The sequence below is a fragment of the Hermetia illucens genome, chromosome 4, assembly GCF_905115235.1.
Source record: "Hermetia illucens chromosome 4, iHerIll2.2.curated.20191125, whole genome shotgun sequence".
Lineage (NCBI taxonomy): Eukaryota > Metazoa > Arthropoda > Insecta > Diptera > Stratiomyidae > Hermetia > Hermetia illucens.
This window is the reverse complement of record NC_051852.1, coordinates 43949150-43965201: the sequence shown is the minus strand read 5'-3', so window position 1 is coordinate 43965201 and position 16052 is coordinate 43949150. Positions and strand designations below refer to the sequence as shown.

Sequence of the window (16052 nt, the reverse complement as noted above, 5' to 3'; positions counted from 1 at the left end):
TGCAAATATTTTATCAAAATTTGAGAAGTTTTGTTTGTAGCCAACGAACTTTTCATGAAAAAAATATGGTCGGCATTCTGCCGCATATACGATCGCTATTCAGTGAAAAACTGTAGAGTTGAAAAGTGAGATTACTCGATATAATAGGGAGTGAATGTCACGACAGCGTAGAGAAAATATTGATGTTCAAACAGGTGTTGTATTGTAGAAAAAAGTGTATTTTTTACGCATGCTTAGTTTATACGACATTGTCTTACTACATGGAAATGGAGCTTACTAAACTAGACTATCTTGGGCTGCACATTAATGAAGGCAAGACGAAGTACATGGTGACAACGTCAGCGCCAAAACCAAAAGAACAATGAAGATAAAACACTACAACTTTGAGACCATTGAAAATTTCTCCTATCTAGGGTAGAAAATCACAACCGATAACAGCTATGACGATGAAATCCGCGAACAGTTGTTGTCAGCCAATAAAGCCTATTTCAGCTTACAAAAACTGTTTCGCTCGAAACGTCTCACCATAGGGTCAAAGTTCTTACTGTACAAGACCATGATCTTCCCAGTCCTTATGTATTCCTCGAAAACTTGGGTTCTTAGCAAAAAACAAAAAAACTGCGAACCTTTGGCCGCCTTCGAGAAAAGAATCCTCCGAAGAATTTTTGGCGCCCTACATGAAGATGGACGATTCCGTAGCCTACTTAACGACGAAATCTATGAGCGATACCACGGTTGTGGAAAAAATCCAGCTCAAGAGGGGTCGGTGGGCGGCTCACTTAATCCGTATGGATGAGGATGATCCAGCCCAGAAAGTCTATAAGGGCAATATTTATGGTAGAAAAAGAAGGGGAGGCAGACCCTGCCTGAGATGGAGCGATGGCGTAGGGATGCCAACCAGCTATTAGAGATATCAAATTGGCGGAACTCGGCGTAAAACCGGGGTGTCTGGAGTTCCTTATTAAGGCAGGCCTAGACCGGATACCGGTTGTTACGCCGTTTATGATGATGTTGAAACCAGACTATGACCGAGTAGACCTCTTCTGACTGACAATATAACTCGAAAATGGCTTTTTACATCTCAACGTATAGTCCTACCCTTTGATTGAGCGTCTTCCCCATTTTAGTAAGTCTAGCGAGATTATGTAGATCTTTTGTATCCTAAATATATCTTTCATATCACCTGCCAAAGGATCATAGCCAAAGATCATCTCACGCTGTTTTTCTAAAATCTACTAATCCAACGGATCTACTACTCGATTTTGGAACCCCCTATTATTATTATTCTGTTAAGAGAAAGTCGCACCGCGTCCTTGAAGAACTATTGTGCCCCTTTTACTGGTTATAGTGTACCTGTTGATCATAGTATCTCAAGGAGGCCAGTAACCGTTAGGAACTTTAGTATGTTCCCCACTTCCAGAAGTTTCAGCTTTGCATCTGGTATTAAGTGTTCTCCCAGATGTATCGACCTACTTTGCACAAGTGCCGGACACTGTCCCAGGACGTGCATAGAGGTTTCGTCCTCCTCCTCACAGAACCTGCAGGCAGTGTCCGTAGATATCCCTAGCTTCCCTAGGTGGTAGTTCAGCCGACAATGACCAGTGAGAATTCCCACTATGATTCGGAGGTTCTTTTTGGTGAGGTTTAAGCAATCCTTTGTGCGCATGGATTCGTATCCCCCAATAAGCACCTTGGACTGCTCCATCCCTGGTAGGCCCGCCCAATATAGTTCCCTCAACTGTTTCTCTTCGTTTCTTAGATTCATAGCCATGAAACCGTTTCCGATTCCACAGAAGGGTTCTGGCCCGTATAAAGGCATTCCCGCTCCCTTCTTGGCTAGTTCATCCGCTGCCTCATTGCCTTCCAGCCCAGCATGGCCTGGAACCCAAAGTATCCAGACCTTGTTGGACGAGCCGAGTGTAACCCCCTAACTACTAACTAAACTTAACGTAATTTGACACAATCATTATCCAAGATTCCCTGCGGAGAATACTTACAATAACGTTAATATCTTCCCACTAAGTGCAATTTCATCGCGAGGTTTTAACGGAAATCCTGCAGGAGGATTTTTGGATATGGCTGGTGTATCCTTCTGCATGTCGTACTTCTCAGCATCTGGCAAACAACTGTTATGTGCTGAATGGTTTCTACATTCATCATATTCCTCGTTGTTGGTGAATCTTTACGGGCACTAATTCAGTGAAAAGTAAATTTTTCCCTTCCCTCATCTCGATGCCAGTGACCAATTTAAGCGGTTTTCTATGAATTCTGCGATTCTCAGATTGAAAACCTTTTGAGCATTGCTACTACTGATACAAATAATTCATACCATTGGTCTTGTAGTATCCATGTGACGTGAAGGCTGTTTATTGATCAGCAATCATATGTAGTGGATTTCGGAATTTCGTTTTCTACTGCACCATGACTTCATGACTACCTTACTCGACCTAGCAGGTGTAGCAAGATAAACTCCGCCGCATAAACTCCGTCGAGCAGTCAAACATTACAGGCAAACGCACGCATTCTCTATGGGTTTACAAAAAAGTTCAATTTGGTCCACATGGTAAATACTCTTCTTGGGCAGCGCATATCGGTAATCAAACTCCGAAAAAGATAGACTTCTATATCCAATTAGGTTTTTCCTGGCAAAAATGGACTGTAGCGAAATCTACCTACTTTCCCTGAAAAGAAAATGGCCATGCTAATGAACCACGAAGTATTCAAAAAAAACGGAACTTGAAACAAGAACTAAACTTCCAGCCTGATCTCATTGATGGAGAATCTTAGCCTACATTAAGATACCCCCGCATTCAATTGGGAATCTACTCAATTTGGGTCTTGTCCTTAATGAACAAGTCGAAGCAAGCCACTTCTGTCAATGCTTCTACCCCTAGGCTCCAATAGACAAACCGCCTTCGGGCCAACCGTCTCCAAATAAACCACAAACCGCGAATTGCACCAGTATCCCGGAGTAGGATCATCCAGGACATCTGCGGCTAATGCTCAATCGAAACAGCAACAATCTTCTGACGATCACAACTCGTCTACGGAAATAGCAACAAAAAAAATTTTACCAGCAACGGATAACTCTTCATTGGCTTCAACCAAGACTTTTGAAGCCGAAAGATGGATCGTGTATGAAGATACCTAAACATCAGGGCAAGAATAAACTAGTCCCAATTTTAAGGACTGGATCATTGTAAAGTATTAAACTTTACGTTGAATTTGAAGGTGTTTACCGTAAAATGCACTTTACGAACGATTTAATTAGGCAGTACTGATCCTTCTTCAACCATCTTTGGGAGGGTGTGCAACTAATGCTCGTCACTGAACTGTCACCATTTACTAAGTACTTTCTCTGACTTCCAGATCAGGAAGGTAATGGCTGAGCAACAAAAAAAGTGGTGTCCAGAGCAACTTAACCCGGAGGTTGCTAGGCAGCAGGGCAAGAAGAAGAACTGATAGTCAGGGAACTTTCCTTAAGGGGGTCACCCCGTGTGTCGGATCCACGGAATCAATTTTTGTTGGCATCAATTGTATCTAGATTTAGTGTAGAATATATGGGCAAAGTAATTTTTTGATATTCGGAGTCGTTCGGAAATTATAGTGTGAAACACGTGGTAAGTCACATGCCAGATTTATGTCGACCGTCGTAATAAAGCTCGCCTTTATCAGTCCGAATGACGTTCGAATGACTTCGCTAAAGGGACAAGAATTGAAGCCAAGGCTATACATGTGTTTCTTGAAGAAACCTAAGGTTTATGGATTAGGTATAACAGATTAATGGTATTAATTAGGTAAGGTTTTATGACTAAAAATCGCATTCTGCTTTTTAAATGCGTTTTTCTCGAAACTGCGTATTGAAAATCGGCTGCCACCATAGCCCAAAATCTATCCAACGAAATTCTTTGAAATTTTTATGACTTATTCAGAACATATTTCTACGGTCCGCAAACTAGGATAATTCCGATTCATTCAGTAGTTCTTTTTTTATTAATTAAAGAAGCCGCGAGAAAACACTGTAGTTAAGCCTGTACGTTAAAATGCCGTTTACTTTTTTCGTTAAGATGATCGCAGCGTCCTCTAGCGTGGCAGCAGAAAAACACCTTTTTTGGAGATAGGTGTATACATTGCTCTATATTTCAATAACGAACTACGCAATCAGGTTGAAAAAATTACTATGCACGCCCAAGACACCAATAAATCTATGTTGATAAATTCGTATTTGTATCTTTATCCAGTTCTTCACAAAAATTTTCTAAAAAAAGACAAAAGAAACGGCCTTCACACGGGATGACCCCCTTAATAATGGCGTCCCTGGACCGAACGTTAAAAGCTTCATAAACAAACGGACTGCCAGTTTCACTTTGGGCCTGGGGAAGTCCTGCTACAAATGTCGGCTTCTCAGGCCAGTCAAGGAGTCCTAAAACACAGATAATGTGCAATACTTTTCAAATTAAATTTTCAGCTTTGCAAACCGACCACCTCACTAATCAGTCGTCAAATTATTTGCTGCAAGAAATGCAAGAACTATAGGTTGTTGGTGGGGAAATCAGAGGTTTAAACTTCCAGCATGTTAGTCTTTAGTATGTCCGAATGGCCATCTTGGTTACCGACCTATGCGCTGGCGACATCAGGCGGACTTTTCAATCATAAAAAGTAAACAAATCGTTAATGTCCTGCTTATGTCCCCTATGATGAGAACGGCGTTACTATTAGAACATTTAGGAGGATAATAGCAAGACGTGATGTTAACCCCAATCAGATTTGTTAAGAAACATCAATAGAAATGGATTCCAACCATTGAAATATCTAGTTGAAACTGAACTACAGATTCTTTCTAGGGTAATAAAGTCACTTTCTAAGATGCGGTCAGGCGAGAACATCATGGTGGCTCTTGTCAGATAGTGGCAAGTATTGAACTACATATATCATTCTTTCAGACCACAGGCGCACCGATTTCGTAATGGACAAAACAGACAACACAGACGTTCCGCTGGCAGCCCAATTGGCCCATTGATTTTTAAAGGTGATGCAGAAAATGCGAAGCACCTGAACTGTGGTCAATAGGAGACTAGAAACTGTCGCAAGTAACATAATAGAAGCTTTCGAAAAGAGCTACCCATTTTAGTACGCGAAAGAAAAGATCATATTGACCAATTTGTCCAAACAGAGAGGAAGACAACAAGGACACTCATCAATCGGGCTCTAAAATCTAGTTCGAATCGGTACAAAAAAGCTCAGAAAGCTTTGAAGAGGAGCATAAGGTAGGCTAAATGATAACCATGGATATCTTTTTGCAAAGAAAGTAACTTGTCCAAGTCGACTTCGAAGTTGAAGCTGGGTAACCTACATTTACAGAGTGGGAAGCACACATAAACCACTTGTATCATAGATCATAGTTCAGCCCAAGAATCATATAAAACCTTGAAATTACTTTAGCGAGTAAAATGGGTTAAAAGCCATTTACAAATCTGCAGGCCCAAATCAGATCATTTCTGCATTGGTAGTAAAAGAAGTGGATGCTCTGGTCTTCATATTTTGAACGTATACCACACATTTTAAGTACCTAACGGAATGTTAACATACAATGTATTCCCGAAGTCAGGAAAAACATCAACAGTGTAAAAAACTTCCAACTGATACGCTAGCTTCCTTTCTGCTAAAAGAACTGGAAACACTAGTACAGTGGTTCATGAGGGACATGTACGTTCCCAGGTAGCCGTTTCTTTACGGTCAGCATGCCTACCAGAAAGACGAATCCACGGAGAGAACACACCACGAGGTTACGTCAAAAATATAGAAGTTGATATCAAAGAAGGATTATACTTTTGGGCGCATTCATGGATATCGAAGGTCCCTTCAGACATGTCTTTTTCGCAGCGATTTGTGACGGCGCAGTTGGGTTGTTCACATTCTGAAGTGAGGGAAGATCCACATTGGGATCAATCGGAAATCTATTGCGAAAAAACGTCTCGGGAATTGCCCACAAAGGGGGTTTCTCTCTCCCTTCTTGTGGCTCCTTATTATGGCCTCCTGAACAAAGATTTTTGCGCGATTATTTGAGAACGATGCAGCCGTAAAATTATCAGTAAGTTTGCAGGAATTCTCTCCTCTGCAAGTAATTGACGTTAGTGCTTCCGGATTCCCGGTGAATACGGGGAAGACTGCACTAGTTATTTTCGCTAGGAGCGTTAAGTAGGGCAGTAACGCGCTACTTACCTTATCACGGATGAAATTTCACATCTTATAAACATTCAAGTAATTAGAAATGCATCCTGACGCCAAGATTTCTTTCGTTCCACAGGACTGCTATATGTAAGGCCTGAAGCTTGGATGTAGACATACCATAATAGAACTTATTTTGATGCACGCATGGATCTGTGGCGGCACAGCGGAGACGTTAACCATCCATCGCCACCAGTGTAAATGCCTCCGCCGATGCGCCGACCAGGTCCAGATAAGATTGAAGCAATCAAAAGCTTTCCCCTGCCAATCATGGTGCCTTCATCTGCGCAGGTTCTTGGGCATATTAAGCTTCTACCGTCGATTCTTGTCCAAAGCTGTTCATCACCAAGCGAGTTTGCGTGTCTACACAGGGTGCCCAGGCGTTTGAAACCATCAAACAACATCTGGCTTATGCTACACTTCAGGCATTTCTTCGGTCAGATGCACGCCAAGCCGTGTCCGTCGATGCCTCAGATACAGCGGTGGACGCCGCTCTTCACCAATGGGTGAACCAAACCTGGCAACGTTGAGCTTCTTTTTAAAACAACGTAGCTCAACACCTACGATCGTGAGCTACTCGCCGCGAACGCCCGACGACGCAAAGTTTCAGAGCCTGAGGACAAACGCCAAATACAAGTTCAAGGACTACTTTGAGAGACCTCAGACAGGGGAGCCAGAGCATTTATTCCGGCCGATTTTCGCAAGAAAGTATTCGACGCTGTACACAATTTTGCGAACCCAAGTAGGAGGGCGATGAACCAGCTAGTCACCGAAAAATACTTGTGAACGTCCATGAACAAGGACATAAACTCTGGTGCCCGACTGTGCGCGCCAGAAGTGTACGATCAACAAGCACATAAGAAAGGAAGTAGGCGTATTCTCTTGGTCGACCAAGCTTTTCTACACCATCGACGTCGACATCACCAAGTATTGCCCCAAAATCGTCGCCAGGTTCACGAGGTGACATGAAACAATACCTCTGACGGACATTATGGCAAAATCATTTACCGAGGCCCTCTGTCGAGAATGGATCTCTGGCTTCATTGTACCAGCCGTAATCATCACACACAGGGAAATCAATTTGAGTCTACCCTTTTCTCGGAAAACTCGATAAACTCTTGAGTTTCCAAAGCCACAGGACCACTGCATACCGCCCACAGTCCAATGGGATTCTGGAACGTTGGCACCGGACGCTTATCGGCCTTCGCACAGCTCACGGAGAGGAATTCACGGCAACCCGTTAAAGTCCTGGAGTGACGGGAGCACTCTTACAAGCTCGACGTTTATTGCGGGCCCAAATGTGACTGAAGCCTTTCGCCGAACCGGGGGACGTTCCAAAAAAGCGTCCGCAATACCTTCGCCAACCATTGGCGGGATCATGCAGGGCCTTTGAGCGGAGAGCAAAAAAGGGCTAAGTAGCACAATCTTTTAGAAATTTTTCCATAGTTTTGGAAGAAAATGAGGTCTAGTTCAATAGTAGGCTTGATCTTTGCCAGCTACATCCACAACAATAATAATGCAATTATTTTTTAACCTGAAGAGAGGGCAACAGAGCAGAGAACGAGTATGTCCGAAATCGAAAAAACGTCAAGGTGGCCTTAGATGAGGAATCCACTAGAGAGATGTGTCTAGACCAATATGATGCAATTCATGGAAAAAAAGCAGGGGCGCGTCCATGCTTAGTAAATGCAGCTTGGGGAAGACCCAACTGCTGACGGAATAGTGAACTAACCAGTCTTCGATCAGCTTGCAGCTGAACCAGACAAATAGCTCAGAGGACGGTAGGTAGGGTCTAATAAGAGTATGCTTAACAGGAAGACCGTAAAACTCAGCTGACTCTCTAGAAAAATCATTAATACTTCAAGGAGTTTTGCTCAGAGGGGGGAGTGCCTATAGTACCATCATAACATGACTTACAACTTATAAATATGACGGTAATCCTTACAGTAGCCAGAGACAAGCTGCTGAATATTTGGGGCAGGGGATAACAAACTTCTCGGCCTGAACGCCATACCGAACAAAGCCATTATATTCACTGAGTTATTCGAAGAGTGGGGAAGTTGGTTTTGCTGTGTAAGGTTTAGGGTTTTTTAGTCCACGGTTTCCTAGTTTCGGGCTTAACACCAAAGTGTCAAGTACCAAATTATAAAAAGGAGCGTATATCACCTGCGAACCGCTTCGGACACGCTACTACCAGGCCAGAGGTGAAACAGCGTGTGATGAGTTGCCTCTGGCCTGGTACGAAAACATAATCCGTTTTATTTCGCCGTTTCATTTTTACTAATAAATTTCCCGCCGAGCCATCCTCCTATAGACCGATGTGCTAGAAAGAGAAATCTAGAAGATTTTGTTGAGGGTCACGGAGGCCTATATAGTTCTGTAAAGCAAAAGATCATTTATATCACTTTGGACTCGAATAAAGGGGATGACTCCCCGAATAGTTCTAGAGTCGCTACATAAAGTGTATGCTACTAATGAAACCAAGCGTTTACCACCCAAATTGATTTTGAGTAATACATTACCTGCTATGACAAACTGTTAAATTTGACAAAGTAGAAAAACTTTGAAAAATGAACTATGAGTTCCTGATGGCAGGCTCATTTCCCAAGTAGCAGTATTGGAGAGGGCGAGGATACTTTTAGTAAGTGGGAGGATAGTCTCACCATTTGTAGCTCGTCGGCAATCTTAGAGCTACGAATTGCAAAAAAAACGAAAAGGTGTAGCAACAAAATCTCCCAAAGCAAGGATAAAACAGGAGTAAAAATACATACATGTTTTCGAAAAACAACTCAGGACTCTGACACCTCACCGAACAGTTCGAATAATTTAAAAGCAAATACAATCCAAAAGATATTGACTCCTAGAACTTCTTCCATTCAAACAGAGACTTTAACCTCAGTAATGATTCCTCGAAAACCGTCCAGACTTTGCATTCATTCCTGGCAATCATCTTATCTGCAATAAAATAAACATAACACCCAAACACATACCAGACATAGAGCAAGCTCCGCGACAATATGCTGCCAGACTGACTACCAAAAACACGCAGTCTATCAAAAAGTCCATTTATCATGTTTTGACTGATTGACAGACTGACTAGAGAAGCGGTATCAAAAAGGATGACTGATCTTTCGTGGAAACTGCCTTCCAATGAAAAATTATCTTAATCCTACACTCGTCTCAGAGCTATTCTGGTCGAATGGTGTGGGAAGAAATCGCTCGTCGTTTGCAGCTTACTAGAATACAATGAAAAATGACTTGATTTCAAACAATATTTTCGTAGGCACAAGGATATTTTTAGGTCTGCCGACGAAAAAAGCTTCAGCATCCATATTAGCTCCAATTTAGGTCAACTCGACGCCAACGTATATGCTCACTTTGCTCGAAGAATTGTCTGTTTCCATAGCTTCGAAGGTCGGAATGAAAATCATTATAATGAAAGGAAGGAAAATAGTCGGTAAAAGTGATTTTGTTGTCACCTGGTATGCTCGTCCATGGAAAGCCGAGGAATGTGAAAAATTAACTGAAGCACGTTATAAGTCAAGGATATCCGGGGACATCCGCAAGCTGCAAGCAGTTACAGGGATTCAAAGCTAACTCGATCCCAGTCTCAAACACAGTGTAGCCTGCAGGCAACAGCTTAGGAATGGTACTATCTGGATTTTCCTCGAAATACATTCCGAGAGAAAATGAAAGCGACTTTGGTGAAACTACTTTGAACAACTTTCAAAAAAGGAGACGGCTGCCTTCACCAAGTACCGACAATTCCAAAGCTGATGCAATGCTCTTGAAAACTTCATCCAAGTCGAACGTGTCCTTAGTTGAAAGGAATGGATTTTCGCATTTTATCTAAAAGATATTCCAAACACTCATTGCTAACGGGAATGTAGACGCATCCGCATCCATGATTATCCTTGCGCATAGCATATCCCCCATACACTAAAAGCAACAGGTCACCGTGCTGCCCCCATCTGAAACCCTTGAAGCGACAAAAACGAACAATTGAGGCTTGGATCCAACTGGTGGAAGGAGTAATTGACGGTAGCAGGGCATGCATGTAACTGGAAACTTTCTGCCAACGGATTGAAGGTGAAATGGCAAAATACTGTTCAATTACTCTGTCTGCAACACAAACACAAAGGCGAACTTTCAAGTGCCACTCACTATAGCTATCCAAACGAAAGTTCTCCGTGGATTCAGGCTATGACTAGACATTATACCTACCTTTGACTAGTTATCAATTGGACGTTGCGAAGATATTCTGCCAGGGGCCAGGAGACTTACAGATGATACCTGAAATGCAACAAAAAAAGAAGGTTCAAATCAAGGCGCACTAAACGAGATATTCATGATCGATTTTATCTTTTAGTCGGGACCGTCCTTGAACTATCGTCCTCGCTGTGTCGGTATATGCTTTTGATTACGAATGCGTGGAGCGGAAAAGTTAATGAGCCAAGTGGCTGCATCCTTTTAAGAAAAATTTTGTGACATGGAAAGGAAAGAAGTGAATGCCTTCTGGAAGTAGAAAGCAGAAGTCAAACGACCTGTGCAATACGGAGCTTTTTGACTGGAAGTCTATATCATCCTTTACTAGGTTCCTTTCCATAGCAGCAATAAAAGTTTAAAAGTGCTGAAACGAGTGCACATAAAACTTCTCTTGGTAACTTTTATTTCGACAGAAAACAAACAAATGAAGCTGCGTAACCTATTCCTATTTTTTACCCATTTCAAATCAATATCGATTCCAGGTCCATTTTCCCAAACTGGCTGCCCCACCTCATCCCTTTCCAGATATTGTATGTGTACATCAATTACTGGGAAACATTCCCAACCCCGCAAAAAGTTGCGATAAAATTAATTTCATTGCACAGAATATGCCAACTGTTGGTTATCCCTCCTGAACTCACATTAAGCCCGCAAACCCTCTCCCAACCAATTCAGGATGAAAAGTTTACCCTGTCTTTCAGAACAGGACAAGCGGAGCAGATTTACGTGAATTTTACTGTTTTGATGTTGTAAAATTTTCATTTTCATGGGAGAAAGGATTAGTAGGCTTCCCAGGACCATGTCTACCTTTATACCGTGTAACTTCTGCTGTTTTTTGGTGTTGTTTGTTGCATTAATCTCGTGTATTTCGTCATTTTATGTGATCCTTCTGTACGTTGTTTATATTTCATTTATGTCTGGGAGTAGTATGCATGGGGAGGGTGGGTTTTAAACTGAGGGTGGCAGATTATATAATGTTTGCAAGAAAGTTGCAAGTGAAGGATAATGAGGACAAATAAAGCAGGTGAAACGATTATTTCTAAGGAATCTCCGGAAGGATGGTGGAATATCGTAAATGTGGTATGGAATCTGGGGAAACATAAAGCAATTTCGAAATCCACACAGAGAGTTCTGCGAGATCAATTTCTTAAAAACCCAAAAATTGAATACTGCACCCGAAAGAAATCTTTGGTAGCGTAAATTTTGAGACACCAACCATCATCTCATCGAGGAAGATAGATAGTTAAAGCGTTTCATCTAAGTACTCATACATATAGCCAAAGAATAACCTGAAGAAGTGGTAGAATTAGCTAACTGTATTTTAAGTACCAAAACCTTTCATTTGATACCCCACACGACTATACTCGAAACATTTTACACCCTCTTTTTGCACCCTCTTCCCTTCCCCCCCCTTTAACTCAATGTGGAGTTATGCTACTGTGCCGTGCATGCAATGGGATTCGCAGATCCGACAGATATAATTTGTGACAGACAGACAGATTTGCGTGAGTATCTGCCTCGTGGAATTAATCCCACGACCTTTTTAAGAGACGGATTGACTTTGTAACTCAATCATAGCCCCGTTGAGACAACCACAACGGTACTAGTCTATACTCAGTAAATGGCTCAGCACTCATACTGACAGATGCAAACCTACCTAAATCTCTACCGCACTATGGAGTACAACACTTGTATTGAAACACCACATTGAGAGCAAAAGGTTTTTGGTCGCTTAAACGTAACCACAACTCCCATGAACTTTGCACTAAGAGGCCTACCGCAACAACTAAACCCATATGAAACAGAAATTCTCCTCAAACATGTGAATTCAGAGGTACCAGTATACCCCTGGTAACGTTTCGTGACCTACTGTCACTTCAGATGGATTACCGTGCAGACTCGGTTCTGATCGTATTGATCGCCTTTGGAGGATTCGCCTACTGCATCACGGCTAGCATACCAAAGTGATACAACGTCTCCCGGAGCCACCACTATGGAGGTTCTCATCGGCCACACGGTTTTGGTTTGCCCGACATGGTTGCTGCCTGCCCCGTCTTCCTCACCGCCACCTGTGAGCAGCAGATAGACAGACGGTAAACCGATTTGTTTTACACAAAACTGCGGAGTAGTTGTAAGACGCCAATAGACACAAGTACGTCTGTGACCGTGGTGAACTGCATATTGAGATTTCCAGACATCAAAACACCCCTCCTCCCACCAAATCCGGTTTTAAATAATGCAGACAAGCTACTTGCAATGTACATAACATAAACGATCTACAACAACAGTATGCGAAAGTAATCGCGGTGGTGTCACCAAAGAATATAACCACAGTCCCTGACATCATTACAGAATCAGCGACAGGTAGTACATACAACCCCTTTCGCGAATAATTAAAAAGGCAGTTGTGCGCCAATCAAGAGTAGAAGACGATGCAACTTATGAAAAGCACTTTCATGGGTCATCAGAAACCCTCTCAGTTTTTTCGCCATCTACAGAGTCTCGGCAACATCGCAGCTCCAGAACCGCTAAGTCTTTGAGTAAAATGCTTATCATTTCACTCTCCAGACGAATATGGTGACCACAAACACTACAAACTGCATTCGAATTAGTTATGAGGTCTACGCCGCACTTCTTTCGACGACAAAAATCGCGGAAGCAACATTCTCGCCTTCAGTAGCAGAAACACGTTGAACGCAACTAGTTCAACGACTGTCCACCCGACACACCCGATGCTCACACCGTGAATTTACTCGGACTTGAAAGCCAGCAATCTGAGTCCTAATCGGGATCACAATCCCGGTCCAAAAGTCTTTGTCGTTGGTGTCAGTCAACATTTAACTTCAAAGCCACTGAATCTACAAATCCCTTCAAATGGACTTCTGTAAAAAGGGCATCAGGAGATAGAGAAGCGTCAATTACGGCACACGCTAATATCATATACCACCTCGGCCTTTGAAGAGATTTCTGAACCCCTCCTCCAGCTCAGCTTAGCTACAAGTAAAAGTAACAGAATGTGTAATGCCGACCTGAAGAAACTCCACATAATGACATCTTGCTGCAGTTTCCGCCTTACGGTGTGTCACTGAACCAAATATAATATTATATAGTTACAACGCAAGGACTACCAGTTGCTTTAAAACCCAGACAACTAGCTCCGGACAAACTAAAGACCAAAAAGACAAAATTCAGCACTATGATCCACTTCCACAAGTACTGTCGACATTTGGAGCAATTCTACCTCTCAGCGAGATTGAAGTCGAGGAGGCAATAAAACGAATGAAATTGGAGAAAGAAGCACGACTTGACGACATCGCATCTGAGCTCTGGAAAGCTAAAAGGTGGGACCCAACAGTGTGGCTCAGTCAGTTCTTCAATCGAGTTATTCAGGAAGGTAGAACACCGTTACGTGGGCATATCAAAACCGCTTTGTGTCTCCACGGGTGATGAACCAAGGAAGCGCCCTTTGACCACTCCTCTTTGTCCTTGTCCAACGTCCAGCGCCCAATACACTGCAAGCAAATGATGTTTTCCTGGCGTCTCATAGCAAAGCTGATCTCGAGCAACCTGTTCGAAAAGGCATGATGGCCTAATGCATCACGGTCTCAGAATCTGAATAAACCAGAATTTTTGACGACCTATCCTGATGAAACAGGCACTTTCACTGTCAGTGGCAGTGACCTACCATTAGCTGGGCAGTTTAAATATAGCAGATTACATTCCAGTATTGGTGTCCTTTGCAATCAACGTATCAACGAACGTCTCAAAAGCAAAATTTTCCACAAAATCGTGCCCCTGTGGTACTGAGTGTTAGCTGACTATAAAAGACAATTAACGGTACCCGCGGTAATGGTGATGAAGACGTTGCGTTGAGCCAGTGCCATCATTACATCTAAAATAAGGATACCCGCGATCGATATGGTGTTGCACCGGTCGTGGAAAAATTGCGAGAGAGGCGTATTCGATGGTATGGTCACAGATTGGTCTGAACATCGATATCGATGTGAAACAATCAGAAGAGCGGGCGAAACAACGGTGGCACTGGATAGTGTTTTGCAAATCTCGCCACTGCATCCAGATCAAGCGTTTGACAGAGCAAAATGGCGCAACCGATTAAGACGAGCGAACACTACTTCTAAAGGAAACAAAGGCTGAAAAACAAGAAAAAAACCAATTAACAGCAGCGCGTTCACCAAACAAGCCTTGGGCTTCATCCTTTCCTATGGTGTTCAGAGAGAATAACGAGTAGATACCGTGAGAAGATTATCGCGCATTCAACAACCGAACACACATCCAGTCCGGAACATGTAAGATTTCGCTCCACGAAAAAAATGTTTTTCCGACAATAGATTCTGGATGAGCATTTAAGAGGAACTAAAAACTAGAAAAAATACCGGCAACTATCATGATAACACCATTCACCATCCGGTTTATAACATTCAACCTCAAGAAAGCAACCCAAACATTTCAAAATTGATGGTCCAAGTTTTGAGAAGTTTGGACTTCGGCTTTTACATCGACTACGACGGTTTACTATCACTTGAAGAGCACGAAGACCATTCGAAAACTCGCTTCCTAAGAGTGAAGCTATATGAAGTGATGTTGAATCCTAGCAAACGGATTTTTAATCAGCAGCAGGTCACTTTCCTTGATGATAAAAGAAGGAACACTCCCCTTTGCAGTCAAAGTCAAAAGAAGGAACCAACGTTAAGCATTAGGAGATCAGAGCAGCAGAAAGACAGATATCACTCAATGAGATTCTTCAGGGCAAAATTGAAATGAATTCACGAATCAACTTTACCTACCTCTGTAGTTTCCAAAAAAACATTGTCAGCGGTGCTTGCGCATTTGAACATTGGCGCACCTTTGGCGATATTTTGCGAAGTATCAGTCTTTCACCCGTTTCGACGTTTTCGAGCACGCATTATCGCGCACTATACACATCAATAATCAAAAGTTAGTCAAATATATATGCCGGAACCTTTGCGCCAGCATCATCCGGATTCAACAACGTGCATCGATATTTTATTGTTACATCTTATTGCAAAGAACAGCGCTACTGCCTGAGAATGGTAGACTGTTTTTCACATTGGCCGGAGGTAGTAGATCCATTCCACAGACCACCTCAGCTGCCCGATCGATGTTAACATCTACAAACTTGGCATTCAGCTTCCGATTATTCTAGATTAGAAAAGGCCATTTGAATCGAAGTTTTTAAGAACTCAGTAACCTCACCAGCGCAACCCACATCAGAACCATAGCAATTAATTGACAGTTTTCAATGTCAAAGCAGCATTACCTTCAGTGCTGCTTGGCAACTCCACAGCCCAGCGCCACCGTTGCGGAAATGTTGCGCGATCTGCCATGACGTTTCCCAGGCGAATACCTCGGCTTAGGATTGTAAGCCGAAGAATTCGCATAACATCGTTGAAATTTATCCCTTGGTGGAGTATAGTACGTCAACCACATCTGCGCGCCATCATTCGCAGTTATCCCAAATGTGCTTCAGCTCTCTTTCCAAATCCCGAACCATTTCACTAAAATCAATGAGCCAGTGA

At 42.6% G+C, this 16052-nt stretch overlaps 1 protein-coding gene across 1 annotated transcript in view; it reads right to left on the bottom strand.

Annotated features, from left to right (window-relative positions):
- The window catches only part of LOC119653812 (high affinity cGMP-specific 3',5'-cyclic phosphodiesterase 9A-like), a 530323-nt gene that overhangs the window by 502190 nt on the left and 12081 nt on the right, over positions 1–16052 (bottom strand). The window contains exon 2 of the mRNA XM_038058837.1: positions 10453–10521. The gene's annotated coding sequence lies outside the window, so the exon portion shown is untranslated. The remainder of the gene's footprint in view (positions 1–10452; positions 10522–16052) is intronic.